The sequence below is a fragment of the Dendrobates tinctorius genome, unplaced genomic scaffold (genome assembly GCF_039654945.1).
Source record: "Dendrobates tinctorius isolate UK_male_01 unplaced genomic scaffold, ASM3965494v1 ptg000251l, whole genome shotgun sequence".
Classification (NCBI taxonomy): domain Eukaryota; kingdom Metazoa; phylum Chordata; class Amphibia; order Anura; family Dendrobatidae; genus Dendrobates; species Dendrobates tinctorius.
The window spans coordinates 13,075,923-13,100,386 of record NW_027361918.1 but is presented as its reverse complement, the minus strand read 5'-3'; the positions used below and the strand labels follow the sequence as shown (position 1 = coordinate 13,100,386).

Here is a 24,464-nt window from a genome sequence, read left to right as displayed (position 1 = left end):
GGTCGGCTACATGAAGAGGCACAGATGCAAGAGAGGCGGTCCAAAAGAAAGCGGCGCATGTGGACCAGAGAGTGGTTGGCGAAGAGGTCCGAATTCTCACACATGCAGCTCGTAAGAGAACTGCAGGAGAACAATCCTCAGGATTTCAAGAACTATCTGCGGATGTCAGAGGACTCTTTCAAATTTTTACTAGCCAGGGTGACGCCATTGATTGAAAGGAGAAATACCAAAATGCGAGCTGCTGTGCCGGTAGACGAACGATTGACTGTGACGCTGAGATTCCTGGCCACCGGACGATCACTGAAAGATCTGCAATTTTCTTCTGCCGTTTCTTTGTCACTGCTCAGCAGTTTGATTCCTGAAACATGCAATGCCATAGTTCAAAGCCTCAGGAGCTACATCCAGTTTCCTACAACAGTGGCGGAGTGGAAAAATATTGCCTCTGATTTTGAGCGGCTTTGGCAGTTCCCAAACTGTGGGGGGGCTTTGGATGGTAAACATGTGAGGATCACCCAACCGCCGAACAGTGGATCCTATTTTTACAATTATAAGGGCTATTTTAGTGTAATCCTTATGGCCCTTGTTAATGCAAACTATGAGTTCATAAATGTTGATGTTGGCATGAACGGCAGGGTTTCAGATGGTGGAGTGTTAGAACATACACTTTTTGGAGAGCGATTGACCAATTATGACCTGAACCTGCCTCCCAACACAGAGACAACCGGCAACCTCAACTTTGTTTTTGTCGGTGATGAAGCCTTCGCGCTGCATGCGAATCTGCTGAAACCGTACCAACAAAAAAGTGTGAAGGAGCAAACACGTATATTTAACTACCGTTTGTCAAGGGCACGAAGGGTTGTTGAGAATGCGGTTGGCATCATGGCCAGCCGCTTTCGGATTTTCCACACACCCATAAACCTAAAGTTGGAATCCATTGACTCGGTCGTTATGGCTTGTTGCGTGCTGCACAATTTTCTGCGGCGCCGTGATGCGAATGATTACACTCCGCCTGCCTTTGTGGACTCTGTTGACACTACAAATGGTCAGGTTCTTCTTGGTAGGTGGCGCGACAATGATCCCGCAGTACCTGGACTTCAAGCACTGGCAAGGGGAAGAAACCGTGATGATGCTAAGGCCTGCAGGGACCAATACTGCCAATATTTTAATGGGCCTGGTGCTGTTACTTGGCAGCATGAAATCTAGACAGCAAAAGTGTTTATTTAACATGTTTATTTCATTCTTGTGTGATAACAACAACAATAAATTCACATAGTTGCTACTTTCCAAAGTGTTACTGGTTTTTAAAAGAAAAAAAAGATAACATAGCCCTGCGACACAGTATCAGCACTGTAGCGATCCGTTAGCACGCCATTTTACAACCGCCCTTAAGTGGACGCTATAGCGTCACCGATAAGCGCGCAGTAGTACCATAACTAAAAGTACGCAGTAGCGTCACCAAATGAGGCGGGAAAACGTCGTGACGTCACGACGTTCTTGTGGCCGTCCCTGCTGCGTTGTGAAAGCAAAACAGGAAGCAATGGCTGGTAGACAGAGAGCTACACCTTGGGGGGAGGCCGAAATGCGTTTCCTGGTACAGGAGATGGAGAGGCGCGATTATGCGTGTGGACAGGCGCATGCACACCCCATGAGACACAAGCGGGCTGTGTTGCGGAGGATCAGGCGAGGACTGTTACGCCGGTTCGGAGTTGAGCGCACCACAACGCAAATCAGGAAAAAACTGGCAGATCTGCGCTTTCGCTCAAGAGACCTCCTCACCAGCCTCCAACAACAAGTGCGGAGGGACCGAGGTGAGTGTTCCACATAGTATGTTTTAAACATATGTTTTGTTTTTTTTTTTTTTTTTTTCAACAGGGTTTACAGTGTAAAAAAAAAATATATAATTTGATTCGCACATGTGAAATTGCACAACGCAAATATAAGTGGTTTTGCGCTCAGTTTTGTTTTTTTCCAAACAGCGGCGCATGCGGCGGCCCCAGCCCCATCAGCACCTGCAGCACCAACAGCCCCCGCAGCACACGCAAGCCCGGCGGTGCAAGCATCTCCTGAAGCAGAGTCCGTAAGTGTATAAAATGCATTTGTTCATGTTATTAGTATTTTTATTGGGTTGAAAAATACAAGAATAGGGGGGGGGGGGAAAGAAGTCATGGTTCACATAAGCCGAACGGTAAATAAAAACCAAAGTTTATTCCAGGGAGGAAACAATAATGGAGTATTACAATACCGTTTCATTTTATTTATGTTTTCACCGCTTTGGAAATGTTCAATGCTCAATTTCATATTTTTAGATACCTGAGCCCGTAAGGACCCCCTCGCCCCCCTCAACGCCTCAACCACAAATTGCTTCCTCCAATTGATCCCCAATTGGTGTGTTTTCTCCAGTATCACTCCGGGAAGCTGGAGCTGACTCGACCTCCGGTAATCAACTTTTTTTTTTTTTTTTTTTTTAACATGTGAGAAATTATAATTTGTGTAACAGTTGCTGGCATATTCTATATTTATACATTTTCTTTTCTAGTACGTGTTGCCACTCGACGTGGAAGGGCTGTTATCTCCTCATCTGAAGAGTCAGAGGCGCAACAAAAACGTAAGTGTTTGACCACAAGCATGAACCGTATGCACCCATCTGCTGCCACTTAACACTATGGCCCCATATTGCGATCCATAGGATATGGCCCCATTTGCTACCAAACCCAAATTATGCCACCATATGCTGCTCCACATACTATGGCACCGTATGCATGCACATTTACAAAACCGCCATCAACAATGTAAATTTCCTTAACAGAAATACCAACCTTACCTGAACTCTTGGCAGCACACAGGAGGGCGATGTCTGCGTTACACCAACTCGGAGTGATGCTGGACCAATTTGTGGCAGCCCAACCGCAGGGTGATAACATTTAATTAATTTTTTTTTTTTGTTTACAAAAATTGTCTATGTCATGTTGACATATGTTAAACTAAAATGGTTTGTTTAAAAATCAGTCATAAAGAAAGAAATTAAAAAGCCTAAATAAAAATAAAAAAAGAAACTGACACAGTTTAAAATTACTATTGGGACATAACACAATTTTAAAGATGGAACACTCCACGTAACAAGATAATTGCAGGCAATTAACTAAACACCAGACTAGAAAACCTGCCTTTATCGCGTGGCAAAACAATTTTTGTCTCAGTCTAGAAAGGACTTGAAATTGTAGTCATGTGTAATGCAAAAATTTAAATTTCAATTTTTATTTTTTATAAACAAACAAAAAAGAAAAGCCAAACAATTTTGTTAATACAACAAGTAAACATAAAAACTATAATTGAGTGTAACTAAAGTCTGAGTCATTCAGTTGCTGCCTTCCAGGATTTATGAATGGGCCAGACTGCAAATGTGGGGTTCCAAAGTTCATGCTGTGTAGCGGCTGAATCACCCTTCTTGGCGTGCTTGTGACATGTTCTTGTGTCTGCGGCCATGGGGTTATTGACATTGCTTGGGAATCCACAAGAATATAACTGTCTTTTAGTTGTCCAACAGCAGCTTTATTTAGCGCTTCAAATATAATTCTCTCAGCCTGAAGCCTTTGCGTAACGTCCAGAGACCGAAGTCTTTCGTCCACCATGTGTGCAAAGCCCCCAATGGCTTGCTTTTCCTGCAGCACCAATATGTTCTTTGCTATATCGACAAACTCAGGAAAAGGTGGAGCGGTGGCCTTTCTTTTTCTACTCACAGGGTGACGCCTTTGCACAGTGTACGCTCCCACGGACACACTTGCCTCCTCTGCCTCCTCGTCAGTTGGGTTTGATGTTGCAGGGGTTTCAGGAATTACACATGGTGTAGGTGACACCTCTTCTGTTACATGCTGCAAGAACAGAAAAACTTGGTTAAAACACAGAAAAAGTAAAACGAGTGTTTTGTAAACACATAACAATAATTTATTAAGAGGGGGTGTGAACATTGGTACTGGCTATGTACTGACATCGACAATTTGTAGAAATTATCTTATGATAAACCAATTTAAAATGAAGAGGTATCAGCTGTGAACAAAGTTTCAAATCATCAACTTAATGAATAAAACTCAACTGTACCATGTACATATATATGTATCATAGGATATTGGAGGGAAACCCAAAACATACTTACATCGACTAGAGGGGAATCAGGCCGTGTCACTGTTTCTTCCTCTTGTGGCAGTGACATAGAACAGTGCATAACCCTGGGGATTTCCTGGTCTCGCGTAAACTCTAGCAAGTTGTAGTACCACAACTTCGGAACATACACTTCATCGGTACCCGCCCCGACCTTGTAGACTTTTCCACCTTGTTCAATTCCTTCTTGAACACAGTGCGTAGAGCTTGAATTTTTTTTTTAATAACAGCCTCATCAACCGTTTTGCTAGGGTGATTTTCTTTATATAGATGTACAAGTTTTTCATATGCAACCTTCTTCTTGTATTTGTTACTGTAGTCTGGAGACTTCACCTTCCAGAGGCAGGGCAGTGACCGATACATCTCAATAAATAGGCGTATGAAGTCTTGGCTGTTTGCAACTTGGCTACTTGATGCCATCTGTAATAAAAAAGAAAGGAAATGGTGAGAACTCTTTCATTTAGGTACGGACATACATTTTATAAAAAAGAGTTTGTATCGCATAAGCTTGGTCGCTGTCCTAGAAAGGTATCCCGTTCAACAATTACAAAAATGGGGGTGGGCGCGGTTTCAAAATTAAAATGGCTGCTCGGACATGTGCATATGGACAAAATGAACATAGACACAATAAAAAAGAGTTTGAATCGCATAAGCTTGGTCGCTGTCCTAGAAAGGTATCCCGTTCAACAATTACAAAAATGGGGGCGGGCGCGGTTTCAAAACTAAAATGGCTGCTCGGACATGTGCATATGGACAAAATGAACATAGACACAATAAAAAAGAGTTTGAATCGCATAAGCTTGGTCGCTGTCCTAGAAAGGTATCCCGTTCAACAATTACAAAAATGGGGGCGGGCGCGGTTTCTACACTAAACTAAAATAAAACGATAAAATAAAACAAAAAAAAGGGCATAAAAAAAAATAAAACTTTGGAACCAAAATAAACTTACCTTTGACGTTGCGAAAAATCCGAAAGTTATAGAGAAAAAATATAAAAAAATTTGCACTGTTGATTCTTAAGATGATCTTAAAAATGGAGGTATTTGAAAAAAACCAACGATGATGATTCTTCAAGAGGGTTGCTGAAGGACGAATAGCGAAATCTAACCAAAAATGCACTTTTGTCTCTAGGGAGAAAAATGCTGGTTTAGAAGCTAACCACGGCGCTCCAGAGATTTAAACTGTAACGCTATTACGTCCTCTTTAATGACGACGCCGGCCAATGACAGCGCAGCGGTGACCAACAATCGGCGCTTTGGGGGGCGTTGTAAATTAAACGCTGAAGCACGCCCACCGAGGTCTGAATCGTTTTTTGTTTAGTAATGTGAAAGGTACTCAACGAGCAACGAGGTCGCTATGCAGATCGCTGATCTCTCTAGAGTCGTTGACGAGAGTGGACTGTTTGAAAGCTACCTAGCGATCACGTAACGACACAACAGCGATCTATGCCTGGTCGGATCGCTATCGTTATCGCTGGTGCGTTGCTTAGTGTAAAAGGCCTTTAATTCAAGTAACACCTGATAGGATCAAGGTGCGAAAGCAGGCATCTAGGTGCTTTTTCTTTTTGGCTTTTGGACAAAGGCATGAGAATGTTTTGTGGAGCATGGTTTTGTTTCCCTGTTTGTTCTTTTTCTCCAATAGCCTGACAAATGAAAGGTTCCTGTGTTGCAAAATGCACTTTGTCCTGTCTTCAGACATAGAGGAAGACCTCTTGACTTTGGCTGGCTGTTTTTTTCTTTTTCAAGTACATTTCAGCATGTTTAAACATCTTTAGCTTTGCATGGAGTTTCTGAAGTGTAGTGGTTGTCACGTTCACCTCACACGCGAACGATCCCCAGTTCAAAACTGGATAGAAGCATGACGTTAGGCGTTGATATTAAAGCTTTTGACGTTGAGTCTTTGTTCTCGATGGCTCATCATGACCACAGTAAACTTCCGCAGCCGGTTTCTGTAGTGTAGTGGTTATCACGTTCGCCTAACACGCGAAAGGTCCCCAGTTCGAAACTGGGCAGAAACACGCTGTTACCCTTTGGTATCCAAGCTTTTGACTTTCAGTTCTTAATCTCGATTGCTTGTTGTCACCACAGTAAGCGCTTGCATCCGGTTTCTGTAGTGTAGCGGTTATCACGTTCGCCTCACACGCGAAAGGTCCCCAGTTCGAAACTGGGCAGAAACACAGCTATTTCTCTTGGAAAACGATCTTTTTGACTTTCAGTGCTTGTTCTTTATTGCTTGCCATGACCACAGCATGTTTTTTTTGTTTGAATCGGTTGGTTTTTGTAGTGTAGCGGTTATCACGTTCGCTTTACACGCAAAAGGTCCTCAGTTCGAAACTGGGCAGAAACACAGCGTTCCTCTTGCAAACTAGCGCTCTTGACAATGAGTGCTTGATCTTTAATGCTTGCCTTGACCACAGTAAACGCTCTTGTCTCGTTACTGTAGTGTAGTGATTGTCCTGTTTGCCATCCTCCTGAAAGTTCCCTGTTTTGATCCCGGGCAGAAACATGTGGCTTTTCTTTATTTTGATCACAAACGTATATTGTTGGCTTAATTAGCCTTAGTTAGCATATTCTATTGCTGGTTTAATGAGCATTACTTTTACCAATGTGATTATTTCTACCCGTTTTTGCTTTTGGCAAGCATGTGTGTTTTTGACAGTGTCTTAGTGTTCCTAATTCAAGTAACACCTGATAGGATCAAGGTGCGAAAGCAGGCATCTAGGTGCTTTTTCTTTTTGGCTTTTGGACAAAGGCATGAGAATGTTTTGTGGAGCATGGTTTTGTTTCCCTGTTTGTTCTTTTTCTCCAATAGCCTGACAAATGAAAGGTTCCTGTGTTGCAAACTGCACTTTGTCCTGTCTTCAGACAAAGAGGAAGACCTCTTGACTTTGGCTGGCTGTTTTTTTCTTTTTCAAGTTCATTTCATCATGTTTAAACATCTTTAGCTTTGCATGGAGTTTCTGAAGTGTAGTGGTTGTCACGTTCACCTCACACGCGAACGGTCCCTAGTTCGAAACTGGATAGAAGCATGACATTAGGCGTTGATATTAAAGCTTTTGACGTTGAGTCTTTGTTCTCGATGGCTCATCATGACCACAGTAACCTTCCACAGCCGGTTTCTGTAGTGTAGTGGTTATCACTTTCGCCTAACACGCGAAAGGTCCCCAGTTTGAAACTGGGCAGAAACATGCTGTTACCCTTTGGTGTCCAAGCTTTTGACTTTCAGTTCTTGATCTCGATTGCTTGTTGTCACCACAGTAAGCGCTTGCATCTGGTTTCTGTAGTGTAGCGGTTATCACGTTTGCCTCACACGCGAAAGGTCCCCAATTCGAAACTGGGCAGAAACACAGCTTTTTCTCTTGGAAAACGATCTTTTTGACTTTCAGTGCTTGCTCTTTATTGCTTGCCATGACCACAGCATTTTTGATTTGTTTGAATCGGTTGGTTACTGTAGTGTAGCGGTTATCACATTCGCTTTATACGCGAAAGGTCCTCAGTTTGAAACTGGGCAGAAACACAGCGTTCCTCTTGCAAACTAGTGCTTTTGACAATGAGAGCTTGATCTTTAATGCTTGCCATGACCACAGTAAACGCTCTTGTCTGGTTACTGTAGTGTAGTGATTGTCCTGTTTGCCATCCTCCTGAAAGTTCCCTGTTTTGATCCCGGGCAGAAACATGTGGCTTTTCTTTATTTTGATCACAATCGTATATTGTTGGCTTAATTAGCATTAGTTAGCATATTCTATTGCTGGTTTAATGAGCATTACTTTTACCAATGTGATTATTTCTACCCGTTTTTGCTTTTGGCAAGCATGTGTGTTTTTGACAGTGTCTAAGTGTTCCTAATTCAAGTAACACCTGATAGGATCAAGGTGCGAAAGCAGGCATCTAGGTGCTTTCTCTTTTTGGCTTTTGGACAAAGGCATGAGAATGTTTTGTGGAGCATGGTTTTGTTTCCCTGTTTGTTCTTTTTCTCCAATAGCCTTACAAATGAAAGGTTCCTGTGTTGCAAAATGCACTTTGTCCTGTCTTCAGACATAGAGGAAGACCTCTTGACTTTGGCTGGCTGTTTTTTTCTTTTTCAAGTTCATTTCAGCATGTTTAAACATCTTTAGCTTTGCATGGAGTTTCTGAAGTGTAGTGGGTGTCACGTTCACCTCACACGCGAACGGTCCCCAGTTCAAAACTGGATAGAAGCATGACATTAGGCGTTGATATTAAAGCTTTTGACGTTGAGTCTTTGTTCTCGATGGCTCGTCATGACCACAGTAACCTTCAGCAGCCGGTTTCTATAGTGTAGTGGTTATCACGTTCGCCTAACACGCGAAAGGTCCCCAGTTCGAAACTGGGCAGAAACACGCTGTTACCCTTTGGTATCCAAGCTTTTGACTTTCAGTTCTTGATCTCGATTGCTTGTTGTCACCACAGTAAGCGCTTGCATCTGGTTTCTGTAGTGTAGCGGTTATCACGTTCGCCTCACACGCGAAAGGTCCCCAGTTCGAAACTGGGCAGAAACACAGCATTTTCTCTTGGAAAACGATCTTTTTGACTTTCAGTGCTTGCTCTTTATTGCTTGCCATGACCACAGCATTTTTGATTTGTTTGAATCGGTTGGTTTCTGTAGTGTAGCGGTTATCACATTCGCTTTACACGTGAAAGGTCCTCAGTTCGAAACTGGGCAGAAACACAGCGTTCCTCCTGCAAACTAGTGCTTTTGACAATGAGTGTTTGATCTTTAATGCTTGCCATGACCACAGTAAACGCTCTTGTCTGGTTACTGTAGTGTAGTGATTGTCCATTTTCCCATCCTCCTGAAAGTTCCCTTTTTTGATCCCGGGCAGAAACATGTGGCTTTTCTTTATTTTGATCACAAACGTATATTGTTGGCTTAATTAGCCTTAGTTAGCATATTCTATTGCTGGTTTAATGAGCATTATTTTTACCAATGTGATTATTTCTACCCGTTTTTGCTTTTGGCAAGCATGTGTGTTTTTGACAGTGTCTAAGTGTTCCTAATTCAAGTAACACCTGATAGGATCAAGGTGCGAAAGCAGGCATCTAGGTGCTTTTTCTTTTTGGCTTTTGGACAAAGGCATGAGAATGTTTTGTGGAGCATGGTTTTGTTTCCCTGTTTGTTCTTTTTCTCCAATAGCCTGACAAATGAAAGGTTCCTGTGTTGCAAAATGCACTTTGTCCTGTCTTCAGACATAGAGGAAGACCTCTTGACTTTGGCTGGCTGTTTTTTTCTTTTTCAAGTTCATTTCAGCATGTTTAAACATCTTTATCTTTGCATGGAGTTTCTGAAGTGTAGTGGTTGTCACGTTCACCTCACACGCGAACGGTCCCCAGTTCGAAACTCGATAGAAGCATGACATTAGGTGTTGATATTAAAGCTTTTGATGTTGAGTCTTTGTTCTCGATGGCTCGTCATGACCACAGTAACATTCCGCAGCTGGATTCTGTAGTGTAGTGGTTATCACGCTCGCCTAACACGCGAAAGGTCCCCAGTTCGAAACTGGGCAGAAACACGCTGTTACCCTTTGTTATCCAAGCTTTTGACTTTCAGTTCTTGATCTCGATTGCTTGTTGTCACCACAGTAAACGCTTGCATCCGTTTTCTGTAGTGTAGCGGTTATCACGTTCGCCTCACACGCGAAAGGTCCTCAGTTCGAAACTGGGCAGAAACATAGCTTTTTTCTCTTGGAAAACGATCTTTTTGACTTTCAGTGCTTGTTCTTTATTGCTTGCCATGACCACAGCATTTTTTGTTTGTTTGAATCGGTTGGTTTCTGTAGTGTAGCGGTTATCACGTTCGCTTTACGCGAGAAAGGTCCTCAGTTCGAAACTGGGCAGAAACACAGCATTCCTCTAGCAAACTAGCACTTTTGACAATGAGTGCTTGATCTTTAATGCTTGCCGTGACCACAGTAAACGCTCTTGCCTGGTTACTGTAGTGTAGTGATTGTCCTGTTTGCCATCCTCCTGAAAGTTCCCTGTTTTGATCCCGGGCAGAAACATGTGGCTTTTCTTTATTTTGATCACAAACGTATATTGTTGGCTTAATTAGCCTTAGTTAGCATATTCTATTGCTGGTTTAATGAGCATTACTTTTACCAATGTGATTATTTCTACCCGTTTTTGCTTTTGGCAAGCATGTGTGTTTTTGACAGTGTCTAAGTGTTCCTAATTCAAGTAACACCTGATAGGATCAAGGTGCGAAAGCAGGCATCTAGGTGCTTTTTCTTTTTGGCTTTTGGACAAAGGCATGAGAATGTTTTGTGGAGCATGGTTTTGTTTCGCTGTTTGTTCTTTTTCTCCAATAGCCTTACAAATGAAAGGTTCCTGTGTAGCAAACTGCACTTTGTCCTGTCTTCAGACATAGAGGAAGACCTCTTGACTTTGGCTGGCTGTTTTTTTTTCTTTTTCAAGTTCATTTCAGCATGTTTAAACATCTTTAGCTTTGCATGGAGTTTCTGAAGTATAATGGTTGTCACGTTTACCTCACACGCGAACGGTCACCAGTTCGAAACTGGATAGAAGCATGACATTAGGCGTTGATATTAAAGCTTTTGACGTTAAGTCTTTGTTCTCGATGGCTCGTCATGACCACAGTAACCTTCCACAGCAGGTTCCTGTAGTGTAGTGGTTATCACGTTCGCCTAACACGCGAAAGGTCCCCAGTTAGAAACTGGGCAGAAACACGCTGTTAGGCTAGTTTCACACTTGCTTCTTTTTGCAGCGCGTTTTTCCCGCAAAAAAACGCATTAAAAAAATGCATACAAACGCTGCGTTTTTTTCAAGCATTTTTATGCGCATGCAGGAAAAAAACGCAGCGTTTTTGCGCGTTTGTATGCGTTTTTTGTGCGTTTGCGTTTTTTTACAGATTTTGTAAAAACCCCACAAAACAGAAAAAACAACCAATCAACAACACACAAGACCAATGGGACTGCATTGTGGGTGTGGTATGTTAATATATAGACCCTGTCTACAGTATTCTTCACATTTGCTTGATTCTTCTCGTGACCATGGATCTGCGCTGGAAGAGTTTTCACTTCAACTTGGATTTGGACATCGCGATGGCTCAGGCGTATGCAGTTGCTTGCCATGAACAAAGGAAGAGAGAGAGGCAGCGAAGACGGCGGCGTATGTGGATACATCCGATTGTTGAACTCCGGGAGAGCCGTGGGGCATACCACACCCTCTACAGCGAGCTACAGGCAAACCCGGAGAAATTTACAGATTATATCCGGATGTCCCACGAAAGTTTCATGGATTTGCTTGCTCGTGTCCAACAATCCATCCAGAGACAGGACACACAGCTCCGTCGTGCGATTCCTCCTGAGGAACGGCTACTGGTGACATTACGGTATGTTTTAAAAACCAAGGGGTGCGGTCTGATGGTTTTTTTTTAAATTTAGTATTCAAAACCTTGGGTAATTAGTTTTCGTGAATGTACTAATATTTTATTTTATAGTTTTTTAAAATAATATACATAAATATTAATTTTACTTCTTTGTCTGTTCACAGATTCCTGGCGACTGGAGAAACCCTATCTTTACTACACTTCCAGTACCGTATTGGAATCTCTACCTTGTCTGGAATTGTTGCTGACACCTGCCGGGCTCTCTGGAATGTTCTTTGTCCAGAATTTATGCCCCTGCCCACCGCTGAAAAGTGGATGGAAATTGCTGACAAATTCTGGACAGTATGCAATTTTCCCAACTGTTTGGGAGCTGTTGATGGTAAACACATACGGATCATCAAACCCCAAAGAACGGGATCTGAGTACTATAATTACAAAAAGTACTTTTCAATAGTACTCATGGCGATTGCGGATGCCGGATGTATGTTTGTAGCAGTGGACATTGGAGCATTTGGCTGTGGTAATGACTCACAGGCTTTTAAAAACTCAGACATGGGCCGGAGGTTGTATGGCAACCAATTTAATTTCCCTATGCCACGGCCTCTTCCTCACACCGAAGCTCCGCCACTGCCCTTTGTAATGGTTGGCGATGAGGCTTTTCAAATGTGCGGAAACTTACTGAAACCCTACTCCAGCCGTGACTTGGACCACACCAAAAAAATATTTAATTACAGGCTGACCAGGGCCAGAAGAACTGTCGAGTGTGCTTTTGGGATTCTTGTCTCCAGATGGCGAATTCTGGGCACGGCCATTAATCTTAAACTTGAAACAGTCGATGAGGTGGTGAAGGCCTGTGTGGTTCTACATAACTTTGTGATGGCTAAAGAGCACCCGACCTTTGAACTGGACGATGATGCTCCTAACCCATTGCCTGAATTCACTCAGCACACTCTCAGGTCATCCGTTGAAGTTGGCCAAATGAGGGACCAATTTGCGGCCTACTTTATTTCTGATGTAGGACGGGTGCACTGGCAAGATGAAATGGTGTAATGTTTTTGTTTGTTTATGGTAATAAAAAACCTTATTTGATACCATTACTGAGTGCACTATATTTTTTAAACTCCAATTAAATAAAAAACTTCCCATGTATAACTGAATTTTTTGATGTTCACACACCTGGGCAGGTAAATACACATACGAGTTAAAATGCAGCATTGCTAGTCTGCGTGAAATATATTGGAACGAGCAAAGCTGCAGGCCATGAATCAGGAAACCAAATTTTTTCAAGAGAAAATTGTGCAACTAGTTGAAAAAAAAGTATGTGATTTTCTCAAAACACAACCCTCAAAACCCAACCCCAATGAAAGTCAATGGCGAATACAAGTCAGCATTGAGTGGATGAATGTAATCTGCTCCATTCCAACTTACAAGTTATTACACTAGGCCTTGGAATAACTATACTAGGCCGTGGTATTTCAAATATGAGTATAGTAGGCCTTGGGCCTACTAGTATAGTCATATGTGAAATACCACGGCCTAGTATAGTCATACCAAGGCCTACTCGATTTTTACCAACTAGGATCTTGTTTCACGAAAAACAAACTGGTGAAACTTGACAAGTTTCAACAGTTTGTTTTTCATGAAACCAGATTCTAGTTGGTAAAACTAGAGTTATTACACTAGGCCTTGGAATGACTACACTAGGCCGTGGTATTTCAAATATGAGTATAGTAGGCCTTGGGGCTAGTAGTATAGTAATATGTGAAATACCACGGCCTAGTATAGTCATACCAAGGCCTACTGTAATAACTCGATTTTTAACAACTAGCATCTTGTTTCACAAAAAACAAACTGGTGAAACTAGAAAGAAACTTATTTTTTAGACAAGTTTCAACAGTTTGTTTTTCATGAAACCAGATCCAAGTTGGTAAAACTAGAGTTATTACACTAGGCCTTGGTATGACTATACTAGGCCGTGGTATTTCACATATGACTATACTAGGCCTTGGGTTGGTTTTTAACATGTATTTACCCATCAGTGTGTGTGACCGGCGCAAACAACATTAATGAAACTTTTTAATGGTGAACCACAAATGTAAATTTATTTTTAATCAAAAAAAGTAAACCAAAAAATTATTTTTTACGGCGTTTGGGGGCAGATGGTTTCAATTTGGGGGTGTGCAGGGAATATGCAACACTTGAAGTTGAAGACGGTGTTTGAGGGGAAGGGGCAACAAAACTTGTGGGGGAAGGTAGTCCAGTTAAGGGAATTAAACTAGGAACACTTGGAGGAGAGGAAATCTGGTCAGGTACATTAGTTGTAATGGCATGTCGCCGTAGGCTTGTGTGCCTGGAACGACTTTGGCCCAATGCCCGCCTTGATAGATTTCGCCTTGAACTAGGGGCAAATATTGAGTGTAGGTCCCCCGTCTGCTGGTGTGGCTGCTGCTGCTGCTGAGGTGGCGGCTGCTGCTGAGGTGGCGGCTGCTGCTGAGGTGGCTGCTGCTGCTGGTGTGGCTGCTGCTGCTGAGGTGGCTGCTGCTGCTGAGGTGGCTGCTGATGCTGGTGTGGCTGCTGCTGCTGAGGTGGCTGCTGCTGCTGCTGAGGTGGCGGCTGCTGCGGTGGTGGCTGCTGCTGCTGCTGTGGTGGCTGCTGCTGAGGTGGTTGCTGCTGCTGCTGAGGTGGCTGCTGCTGCTGAGGTGGCTGCTGCTGCTGCTCTTCGTTGGCAGTGCTCGTCCTTGCAGGAGGACTGGTGGCGGCAGTGATGGTCCAGGTTTGCAGAGTGGTGGTGGCAGGGCTACTACATGTTGTTGTAGCGGCAGGGCTGTTCCATGTTTGCCTAGTGGTGGCTGAGCTCCACGCATGCATGGGAGTGGCGGTGGTGCTCCAGACAGGAGCAGCGCTTGCCATGGTGGTGTCGGTGAAGTGACCAGCTGCACTCAGACTTGTGGTGGTGTAACGGTGGGTGTCCTGGCTTTGAATAGAGGTGTCCGTGCAGTGGTATGCAGCACAAGTCGGTAGTGAGGTGAAGCGAGTCAATGGTGGCACAGGTGGAAATGACACCACTGACTGCTGACTGTACCGATTATGCTGCATAGCCTGCAAGAAAGCATTGTTGCAGGCCTGCAGCACATTCAGCTGTTGCTCAGGACTAAGGTGTTCCGCCATGCCCTTTTCAATCTTACTAAAAAAATGGTGTGCTGGTCTGTTGAGGTCGGCCTCCAGACGGTCAAGGCGCTGTTCTACAGAATTGAAGCGGTGTTCAAAGTGGTTAAAACCACGTTCCATGAGTGCAAAACCGCTTTCAACTCTGTCGGACATTGACTTGAGGCTGGAATTAAAGGCCTCGCTCAAATGCATAAACTCGGGCAAGACATTCCTGTCCAAGGCCCTCTGCCGCTGGCGGGTAGTGCCCGCATAACCAGTGGCAGAGACCTGGGACAGGGGAACACCTGATGGCCCAGCTTCCTGGTCACCAGCTGTGTGTGTGGCTGACCTGCAAGGTGCTTCCTGGCTGTCGGATGGCTGGGACGGGTCAGAGGACATCCGAGGAAGGACCGCTCCAGGGCCAGGTTGCAGGGTGCTGCTCCAGGTGCTGTGGAATAAAGGAAAATCATTACTACCATGCCTTTACAAGAAGCATCAGCTGTGGATTAGAAAAACACAGATTAATAAAAATAAAAACCCAAAATTTATAATACTTACGATCTCGTGGCAAGGACCGGTCTTAGGAACTGCAACGCGTGATAGTGACGGTATCTAGTTCTGGTCCTTGACGCAGCTCCACTGCGAACCTGGCCCTCAGCACGAACATCACTGTTGAAGCGGTCCTTGATCGAACGCCAACGTGTTCGTACTTTGTCCACTGTTGTTAAAAAAAAAACAGTGCCGTCAAGGACAACAGTCACTGCGGCACAATATAGCAATACAATACTCAAAGCAGTCACTGTAGACCCCGATGACACTGTTGGGTTTCCTGCTAGAATACACCTAGCACGAAACCCAACAGTGCCGTCAAGGACAACAGTCACTGCGGCACAATGTAGCAATACAATACTCAAAGCAGTCACTGTAGACCCCGATGACACTGTTGGGTTTCCTGCTAGAATACACCTAGCACGAAACCCAACAGTGCCGTCAAGGACAACAGTCACTGCGGCACAATGTAGCAATACAATACTCAAAGCAGTCACTGTAGACTCCGATGACACTGTTGGGTTTCCTGCTAGAATACACCTAGCACGAAACCCAACAGTGCCGTCAAGGACAACAGTCACTGCGGCACAATGTAGCAATACAATACTCAAAGCAGTCACTGTAGACCCCGATGACACTGTTGGGTTTCCTGCTAGAATACACCTAGCACGAAACCCAACAGTGCCGTCAAGGACAACAGTCACTGCGGCACAATGTAGCAATACAATACTCAAAGCAGTCACTGTAGACCCCGATGACACTGTTGGGTTTCCTGCTAGAATACACCTAGCACGAAACCCAACAGTGCCGTCAAGGACAACAGTCACTGCGGCACAATGTAGCAATACAATACTCAAAGCAGTCACTGTAGACCCCGATGACACTGTTGGGTTTCCTGCTAGAATACACCTAGCACGAAACCCAACAGTGCCGTCAAGGACAACAGTCACTGCGGCACAATGTAGCAATACAATACTCAAAGCAGTCACTGTAGACTCCGATAACACTGTTGGGTTTCCTGCTAGAATACACCTAGCACGAAACCCAACAGTGCCGTCAAGGACAACAGTCACTGCGGCACAATGTAGCAATACAATACTCAAAGCAGTCACTGTAGACCCCGATGACACTGTTGGGTTTCCTGCTAGAATACACCTAGCACGAAACCAAACAGTGCCGTCAAGGACAACAGTCACTGCGGCACAATGTAGCAATACAATACTCAAAGCAGTCACTGTAGACCCCAATGACACTGTTGGGTTTCCTGCTAGAATACACCTAGCACGAAACCCAACAGTGCCATCAAGGACAACAGTCACTGCGGCACAATACAGAGCAGGGAAATACTCACTAAACGCCTTTTTGGAGGATGCTGTGGCGCTGTCCCAGCCATCCATCAACGCTGCGGCCACCTCATTCCATAGCCGCCGGGTCACCACAATGTCCTTGTGCAGCCGGTCACGGCTGTCCCACAACGGCGAACGCTCCTGGACCAGGCTGATGAGCTGCTCATTATCCAGGTAGACGTCTTCATCCCGTTGTGGAACCAAGACAAAACACATTCATTAGAATAATCAAATTTAAATTGAATAAAAAGTTACAAAAAAAGAAACATAAAAAAGAGTAAAAATAGAAGATAAAAAATAAAGAACATTACAAATCATTTGATACATACATTCCGTATCACCACCGGGACTTGGCTTCGCTGCTCCTGCTCTTCGCCCTCACTAGTCCCGTCCGCAGAAGATGATGATGATGACGATGTCTTAAAAAAGTAGAAAAAAACGTAAGAGATTTGGAGAAGCAGCAGATATACTTACCAGATGCACGAAAATAATCACCTCACGGTCTGCTTGCGCCAATTCCTGCCGCGATGGGGAATACTCGGATTCTGAAGACATACTGCATGTAAAAATAATAAAAATCATTAGTACATACATAATTTAAAAGGACAGGCATATAATGTAATATACTCACATTCTTCGCTGATCAGATGGGTTCCTTGTTGACTGTCTGCTCTCCAATCTGTCAGTGTAGTAGTGGCAGAGTTTTGGCAGGCACCTCCTTTATATAGACTTTTTTTTTTTGACTTTAGAAGATTATAACTAGTACAAGTGGACACTACCAAAAAAACGCAGCGCTAAAAAAACGCTTACATGCGCATGCCAGTGCGCACGTATGCGCATCCATAGGCTATAATGGCCATTTTTAGCGCAAAACGTGCGCATACGTGCGCATGCGCTTTTTTGCAGGGACAAAAAATGCAACATGCTACGTCTGGAAAATACAAACGCACACCCCAAAAAAACGCAGCGCATGAAAATCGCATACGTGCGCTTACCAGCGCGCAGGTATGCGCACCCATGCTAAATATAGGGGAAAAAACGCATGCGCAGGTATGCGTTTTTTTCCCAGCGCAAAAAAACGCAAATGTGAAACCAGCCTTACCCTTTGGTATCCAAGCTTTTGACTTTCAGTTCTTGATCTCGATTGCTTGTTGTCACCACAGTAAGCGCTTGCATCCGGTTTCTGTAGTGTAGCCGTTATCACGTTCGTCTCACACGCGAAAGGTCCCCAGTTCGAAACTGGGCAGAAACACAGCTTTTTCTCTTGGAAAACGATCTTTTTGACTTTCAGTGCTTGTTCTTTATTGCTTGCCATGACCACAGCATTTTTTGTTTGTTTGAATTGTTTGTTTGAATCGGTTGCCTTCTGTAGTGTAGCAGTTATCACGTTCGCTTTACATGCGAAAGGTCCTCAGTTCGAAACTGGGCAGAAACACAGCGTTTCTCTTGCAAACTAGCGCTTTTGACAATGAGTGCTTGATCTTTAATGCTTGCCATGACCACAGTAAATGCTCTTGTCTGGTTACTGTAGTGTAGTGATTGTCCTGTTTGCCATCCTCCTGAAAGTTCCCTGTTTTGATCCCGGGCAGAAACATGTGGCTTTTCTTTATTTTGATCACAAACGTATATTGTTGGCTTAATTAGCCTTAGTTAGCATATTCTATTGCTGGTTTAATGAGCATTACTTTTACCAATGTGATTATTTCTACCCGTTTTTGCTTTTGGCAAGCATGTGTGTTTTTGACAGTGTCTAAGTGTTCCTAATTCAAGTAACACCTGATAGGATCAAGGTGCGAAAGCAGGCATCTAGGTGCTTTTTCTTTTTGGCTTTTGGACAAAGGCATGAGAATGTTTTGTGGAGCATGGTTTTGTTTCCCTGTTTGTTCTTTTTTCCAATAGCCTGACAAATGAAAGGTTCCTGTGTTGCAAAATGCACTTTGTCCTGTCTTCAGACATAGAGGAAGACCTCTTGACTTTGGCTGGCTGTTTTTTTCTTTTTCAGTTTCCTTTCAGCATGTTTAAACATCTTTAGCTTTGCATGGAGTTTCTGAAGTGTAGTGGTTGTCACTAGAGCTGAGCGACTTTTGTTTTTTTAGGGTCGCGTTTCGTTTCGTGAAACCCGACTTTTCCAAAAGTCGGGTCGAGCAAGATCGTCCGATTATAGGGAAGTCGGGGTCGTTCCAAAACACGAATCCCAATGTAAGTCAATGGGGAATAAAAGTCGGCAGTGAGAGGAGGACAGGAAACACACCTACAGTGCCCATTTCAATGCCAAAAGCATCAATTCTTCTTACTTAAGCTTGTCAACCTTAATTAACTTCATAATACAAGTTACGCACTGAAAAATGGGGGTTATTTGGCTAAATTTGTGGGGGGGGAGGGCTGGCTGCAGGTTTTCATGTGCCCTGGGCGAAAGAGCGCCCCTTTAACACATACCACAACTCATCATGCTCCGATACGGCAGAGAAATAGCGGTATAGTACAATGAAAAATACCTCACTTTTTACATCTCATGACGAGGCCCATCTATTTCTCCATACAAAATCATTGGTCCCATATAATGTTTGAAACAGTATATGATGAGCTCCACATAATGCTACAGTATATGTTGGTCCCCATGGATGAAGCTCCACTGTCTTATGGGCCCAAATAATGCTCCAAACATAATGGGCCCCATTTCTAATGCTCTAGTGTATAATGGGCCCTGTAAATGCTGCTCCAGTGTCTGATGTCCACCTTTGGAATGTTCCAGTGTATGGTGGGCCCCATCTATCATTCTCCAGAGTATAGTGCGCCCCAAAAATTGCTGTCCCAACATAGAAAACAATCAAATAAGTCTCCTCGCTAGGGAATCCCTGTACTTGTCTGGACAGGTGCTGTAGCTTGCTTAACAGCTCGCCAGCCGTTCTCACGCCCAGTATGGATTGCACGTGATTGCACAAAGGTTAGAAAGGGTACCGTATCCCTGGATAACATGTATGGATAGCGTACACATTCAAAATATATGTCTATACAGCATGAGGCAGGCTCAGACGGTGTTAGGGCCAGTATGGTTTGCACGTCATTGCACAAAGGTTAGTAGGGGTACCGTATCCCCGGATAACATGTATGGATAGCGTACACATTCAAAATATATGTCTATACAGCATGAGGCAGGCTCAGACGGTGTTAGGCCCAGTATGGATTGCACGTCATTGCACAAAGGTTAGAAGGGGTACCGTATCCCCGGATAACATGTATGGATAGCGTACACATTCAAAATATATGTCTATACAGCATGAGGCAGGCTCAGACGGTGTTAGGCCCTGTATGGATTGCACGTCATTGCACAAAGGTTAGAAGGGGTACCGTATCCCCGGATAACATGTATGGATAGCGTACACATTCAAAATATATGTCTATACAGCATAAGGCAGGCTCAGACCGTGTTAGGCCCAGTATGGATTGCACGTCATTGCACAAAGGTTAGAAGGGGTACCGTATCCCCGGATAACATGTATGGATAGCGTACACATTCAAAATATATGTCTATACAGCATGAGGCAGGCTCAGACGGTGTTAGGCCCAGTATGGATTGCACGTCATTGCACAAAGGTTAGAAGGGGTACCGTATCCCCGGATAACATGTATGGATAGCGTACACATTCAAAATATATGTCTATACAGCATGAGGCAGGCTCAGACGGTGTTAGGCCCAGTATGGATTGCACGTGATTGCACAAAGGTTAGAAAGGGTACCGTATCCCTGGATAACATGTATGGATAGCGTACACATTCAAAATATATGTCTATACAGCATGAGGCAGGCTCAGACGGTGTTAGGCCCAGTATGGATTGCACGTCATTGCACAAAGGTTAGAAGGGGTACCTTATCCCCGGATAACATGTATGGATAGCGTACACATTCAAAATATATGTCTATACAGCATGAGGCAGGCTCAGACGGTGTTAGGCCCAGTATGGATTGCACGTCATTGGACAAAGGTTAGAAAGGGTACCGTATCCCTGGATAACAAGTATGGATAGCGTACACATTCAAAATATATGTCTCAGGAGGCAGGCTCAGACGGTGTCAGGCACAGTATGGATTTGACGGCCCAGATTACACAGCGGAGGAGCAGGGAGAGGTAAAGATTGCAAATGCTGGGGCCCTTGCCAAGCAAGGGGGGCCCACTCGTGGGCGTCGGTACTGGCACTGGGCCCCTCATAGTACAGCGGTGTGTCTGACGGCGGGTGTGCACCACCACCGTCAGAGACACTTGATTGCACTATGAGGGACCCTGTGCCAGTGCCCGCGCCCAAGAGTCGGCCTACCCACCTGTCCAGGGCAACGGCACTCGCACGGTGTCGTGCGCTAGGTGGTGACCCCGGCCATGGGGGGGAGGCAGCACAGTTAGGGAGTTTTAGAAAGTGGCATATGTTGATGTTGGACATTCAACTGATGCAAAAGGCGAAATAGGTGAAGTACCAGGAAGAGGTGGACCAAAGCAAGCCATTTTTCTGTCACCCTATGTGTCATCAGGGGAAGGTGGGACAAAATCCTTGGAAACCCATGCGTGGTTCATGTTAATGCAGGCTAGATCATCCACATTTTGGATTGACAGACGGGTCCTTTTTTCTGTCAGGATTGATCCAGCTGCACTGAAGACTCTTTCCGATAGCACACTTGCAGCTGGGCAAGCGAGCTCCTGTAAGGCATATTGGGCCAATTCAGGCCAGGTGTCCAGTTTAGCGGCCCAATAGTCAAAGGGGAATGACCTGTGTGGGAGAACATCGATATGGGAGGAAAAGTAGTTTGTAACCATAGTTGACAACTGCTGTCTCCTGTCACTTTCCATCGATGCAGTATTACCAGTTGTGTGAACGGTATTTGAAAAATCAGTCCACAACATTGTCATGAAACCCCTGTCTCCAACGCCACTTTTGCTGTGTGCACCACGAACACCTCTGCCAAGCTGCCCCCGGCCCGTACGGCTCGTGTGAGAACCATCACCGCTGCTGTGTGCTGGGAATGCCTCAAGCAACCGATTTACCAGAGTTGCTTGTTTATTAGCCAATATTAGGTCAAGGTTCTCCTGTGGCATGATGTTTTGTAATTTGCCTTTATAGCGTGGATCCAGGATGCTGGCCAACCAGTAGTCGTCATCGTTCATCATTTTGGCAATGCGGGGGGTCCCTTTTTAGGATCCGCAAGGCATAATCTGACATGTGGGCCAATGTTCCCGGTGTCAATGATGCACTGCGAGTGCTGGGTGGAGGAGCACTTTCTGGCAAATCCACATCCCTCCAGTCACGCACAAACCCTGTACCAGACCTTGCCACGCCAACATTTTCACTTGCCCCACGAGATGCATCCTCCTCCCCTAAGTAATCATCCCCATCATCCTCCTCCTCCTCCTCCTCTTCTTCCTCCACCTCGTCCAGGAGAGGTCCCTGAGCAGACAATGGCTGAATGTCATCAAGGATTCCCTCCTCCTCTTCCTCCTCATCAACATTGGCTGCAGACGCCTGCTCCTTAAGGTGCATCAAAGTTTGCATGAGCAGACGCATAAGTGGGATGCTCATGCTTAGGATGGCGTCGTCTGCGCTTACCAGCCGTGTGCATTCCTCAAAACACTGAAGGACTTTACAAAGGTCTTTCAGCTTCGACCACTGCACGCCTGTCAACTCCATGTCTGCTCTCAAAGTGCCTGGCCGTGTATCCTCCCACAAATGCATTATGGCCTGCCTCTGCTCGCACAGCCACTCCACCATGTGCAGGGTGGAGTTCCACCTTGTTGCAATGTCGATAATGAGGCGGTGGTTGGGAAGGTGGAGCAATCGCTGCAGCTTCTGCATACGAACGGAGTGTACAGGCGACCGGCGGATGTGCGCGCACAGTCTTCGCACCTTCTGGAGCAGGGCTGTTAACTCCGGATAATTTTTGAGGAAGCACTGTACCACCAGGTTCAAGGTGTGAGCCAAGCAAGGTATGTGGCTGAGTTTTGAAAGGGCTATGGCTGCCACAAAATTACGGCCGTTATCAATAACTACCTTGCCTGCCTCAAGATGTACACTGCCCAGCCATGACTCAGTTTGTCGCTTCAAGTACTCGGCCAGCACCTCGGCGGTGTGTCTGTCGCCCAAACACATCATCTGCAACACAGCCTGCTGACGCTTTCCACTAGCTGCTCGATAGGGGGACACATCGTGTGCAACAGTGGCAGCTGCAGATGGAGTGCTCGTACGACTGCGCTCTGTGGACGAGCTTTCGCTTCTGGAGGAGGAGGAGGAGGAGGGTCGAACGCCTACAGCCAACTGTTTCCTATACCGTGGGCTAGGCAGCACTGTCCCACCACCGCTGTCCCCTGTGGACCCTGCATCCACCACATTAACCCAGTGCACAGTGATGGACACGTAACGGCCCTGGCCATGCCGACTGGACCATGCATCAGTTGTGAGGTGCACCTTTCCGCTCACTGACTGCTTGAGTGCATGGACAATGCGGTCTTTCACATGATGGTGGAGGGCTGGGATGGCTTTGCGAGAGAAGAAGTGGCGACTGGGTAGGTCATAGCGTGGTACTGCATAGGCCATGAGTTCGCGGAAAGCTGTGCTTTCCACCAACCGAAAGGGCATCATCTCAAACGAGATTAGTTTGGCAATGTGGGCGTTCAAACCCAGTGTACGCGGATGAGAGACTGAGTACTTTCTTGACCTACTCATAGTGTCTGGGAGGGTGAGCTGGACTTGAGAGCTGCATATGGTGGAAGTAGCGGTGGACAGGGCGGACTGAGAGAGGGTTGATGATGGTGATGGAGTTGGTGTTCTTTCTGATGGCCTAGAATCAGTCTTTCGTTGATATAACAGTGGGATTCCCTGACTGCTGTGGCCTTGCAACGACACCTCAACATTTGCTGCTGTGCTAACCGGTGGGCTTACAGTGGGAGAAACAATGTAGCGTTGCTGACTACCTTCGTTGTGATCAGTTGCACATGTGGCACTTGAGGTTTGGTGTTGTGTCCACGCTTGCAAGTGCATGCTGGTTAAATGTCTAAGCATGCAACTGGTATTCAAATTTTTCAGATTTTTCCCTCGGCTAAAGGTCTTTGTGCACTTCTTACAGATAACCTTGGCCTGATCATGAGGATTTTGTTCAAAAAAGTGCCACACTGCACTCTTCCTACTTTGGCAGACATTTTGCGGCCTAGCACGCTGTGATCTTTTGACCCTCTGGACAAGCTGTCCAGCAACTCTTTTGATGTTTGGAACCTGTCTTTGGAGTGCTCCGGGCATGCCAGATAACAGCTGTTGCGATGTCGATGTCTGCTGTGGATGCTCCTCATCTGAGCTATTGGAAGCAGCACCCTCTTCCCCCAATGGATGCCAATCTGGGTCAACAACTGGGTCATCCATCACCTCCTCTTCTATGTCATGTGCACCTTTCTCTGTGTCACTGTGTATGGTGGTATAGTGTGCGGGAAGGGGCACCTGAGTCTCATCAGGGTCAAAATCTGGCTCTGTACACTGCGAGGACAATGTAGTGCTCTGAGTGAATGTACCAGCAGAATTATCCATCAGTGGCTGTGCATCAGTGCACTCCATGTCAGATTCATCTTGGCCTGGGTAATTCACCATTTGACTTGATAATCCAGGCATGGTATGTGAAAACAGCTCCATGGAGTAATCAGTAGTATGGCCTGCGTCATCCTTCAATCTTGGTTGGGGTGAAGGACACAAGGAAAGGTGTGGTTCATGAACATGAGCCTCCAATGACGACTCAGTGCTTTTACTTTTTACAACTGAAGAAGAGGAGGCGATAGAGCTGGAGGCTGAGTCAGCAATGTAAGACAAAACTTTTTCCTGATGCTCTGCCTTTAAAAGCGGTATGCCAACTCCTAGAAAACTAAGCGTTCGAGGCCTTATG

General features: G+C 45.1%; 1 long non-coding RNA gene and 8 other non-coding genes across 9 annotated transcripts; all 9 read left to right on the top strand.

Annotated features, from left to right (window-relative positions):
* The first annotated feature begins 2,288 nt into the window (after positions 1-2,288).
* LOC141065438 (uncharacterized) lies at positions 2,289-2,916 on the top strand. Its single transcript, XR_012226414.1, has 3 exons — positions 2,289-2,436; positions 2,537-2,605; positions 2,807-2,916. It is a non-coding gene; the product is annotated as an uncharacterized lncRNA (long non-coding RNA).
* A 3,182-nt stretch (positions 2,917-6,098) lies between these two features.
* TRNAV-AAC (transfer RNA valine (anticodon AAC)) lies at positions 6,099-6,171 on the top strand. The gene has a single exon. It is a non-coding gene; the product is annotated as a tRNA-Val (tRNA).
* Positions 6,172-6,257: 86 nt separating this feature from the next.
* On the top strand, positions 6,258-6,330 carry TRNAV-CAC (transfer RNA valine (anticodon CAC)). Its single transcript has one exon. It is a non-coding gene; the product is annotated as a tRNA-Val (tRNA).
* Positions 6,331-6,427: 97 nt separating this feature from the next.
* Positions 6,428-6,500, top strand: TRNAV-UAC (transfer RNA valine (anticodon UAC)). Its single transcript has one exon. It is a non-coding gene; the product is annotated as a tRNA-Val (tRNA).
* Positions 6,501-7,268: 768 nt separating this feature from the next.
* On the top strand, positions 7,269-7,341 carry TRNAV-AAC (transfer RNA valine (anticodon AAC)). The gene has a single exon. It is a non-coding gene; the product is annotated as a tRNA-Val (tRNA).
* A 1,097-nt stretch (positions 7,342-8,438) lies between these two features.
* Positions 8,439-8,511, top strand: TRNAV-AAC (transfer RNA valine (anticodon AAC)). Its single transcript has one exon. It is a non-coding gene; the product is annotated as a tRNA-Val (tRNA).
* An 86-nt stretch (positions 8,512-8,597) lies between these two features.
* On the top strand, positions 8,598-8,670 carry TRNAV-CAC (transfer RNA valine (anticodon CAC)). Its single transcript has one exon. It is a non-coding gene; the product is annotated as a tRNA-Val (tRNA).
* Positions 8,671-8,767: 97 nt separating this feature from the next.
* On the top strand, positions 8,768-8,840 carry TRNAV-UAC (transfer RNA valine (anticodon UAC)). Its single transcript has one exon. It is a non-coding gene; the product is annotated as a tRNA-Val (tRNA).
* Positions 8,841-9,766: 926 nt separating this feature from the next.
* Positions 9,767-9,840, top strand: TRNAV-CAC (transfer RNA valine (anticodon CAC)). Its single transcript has one exon. It is a non-coding gene; the product is annotated as a tRNA-Val (tRNA).
* The last annotated feature ends 14,624 nt before the right edge of the window (positions 9,841-24,464 follow it).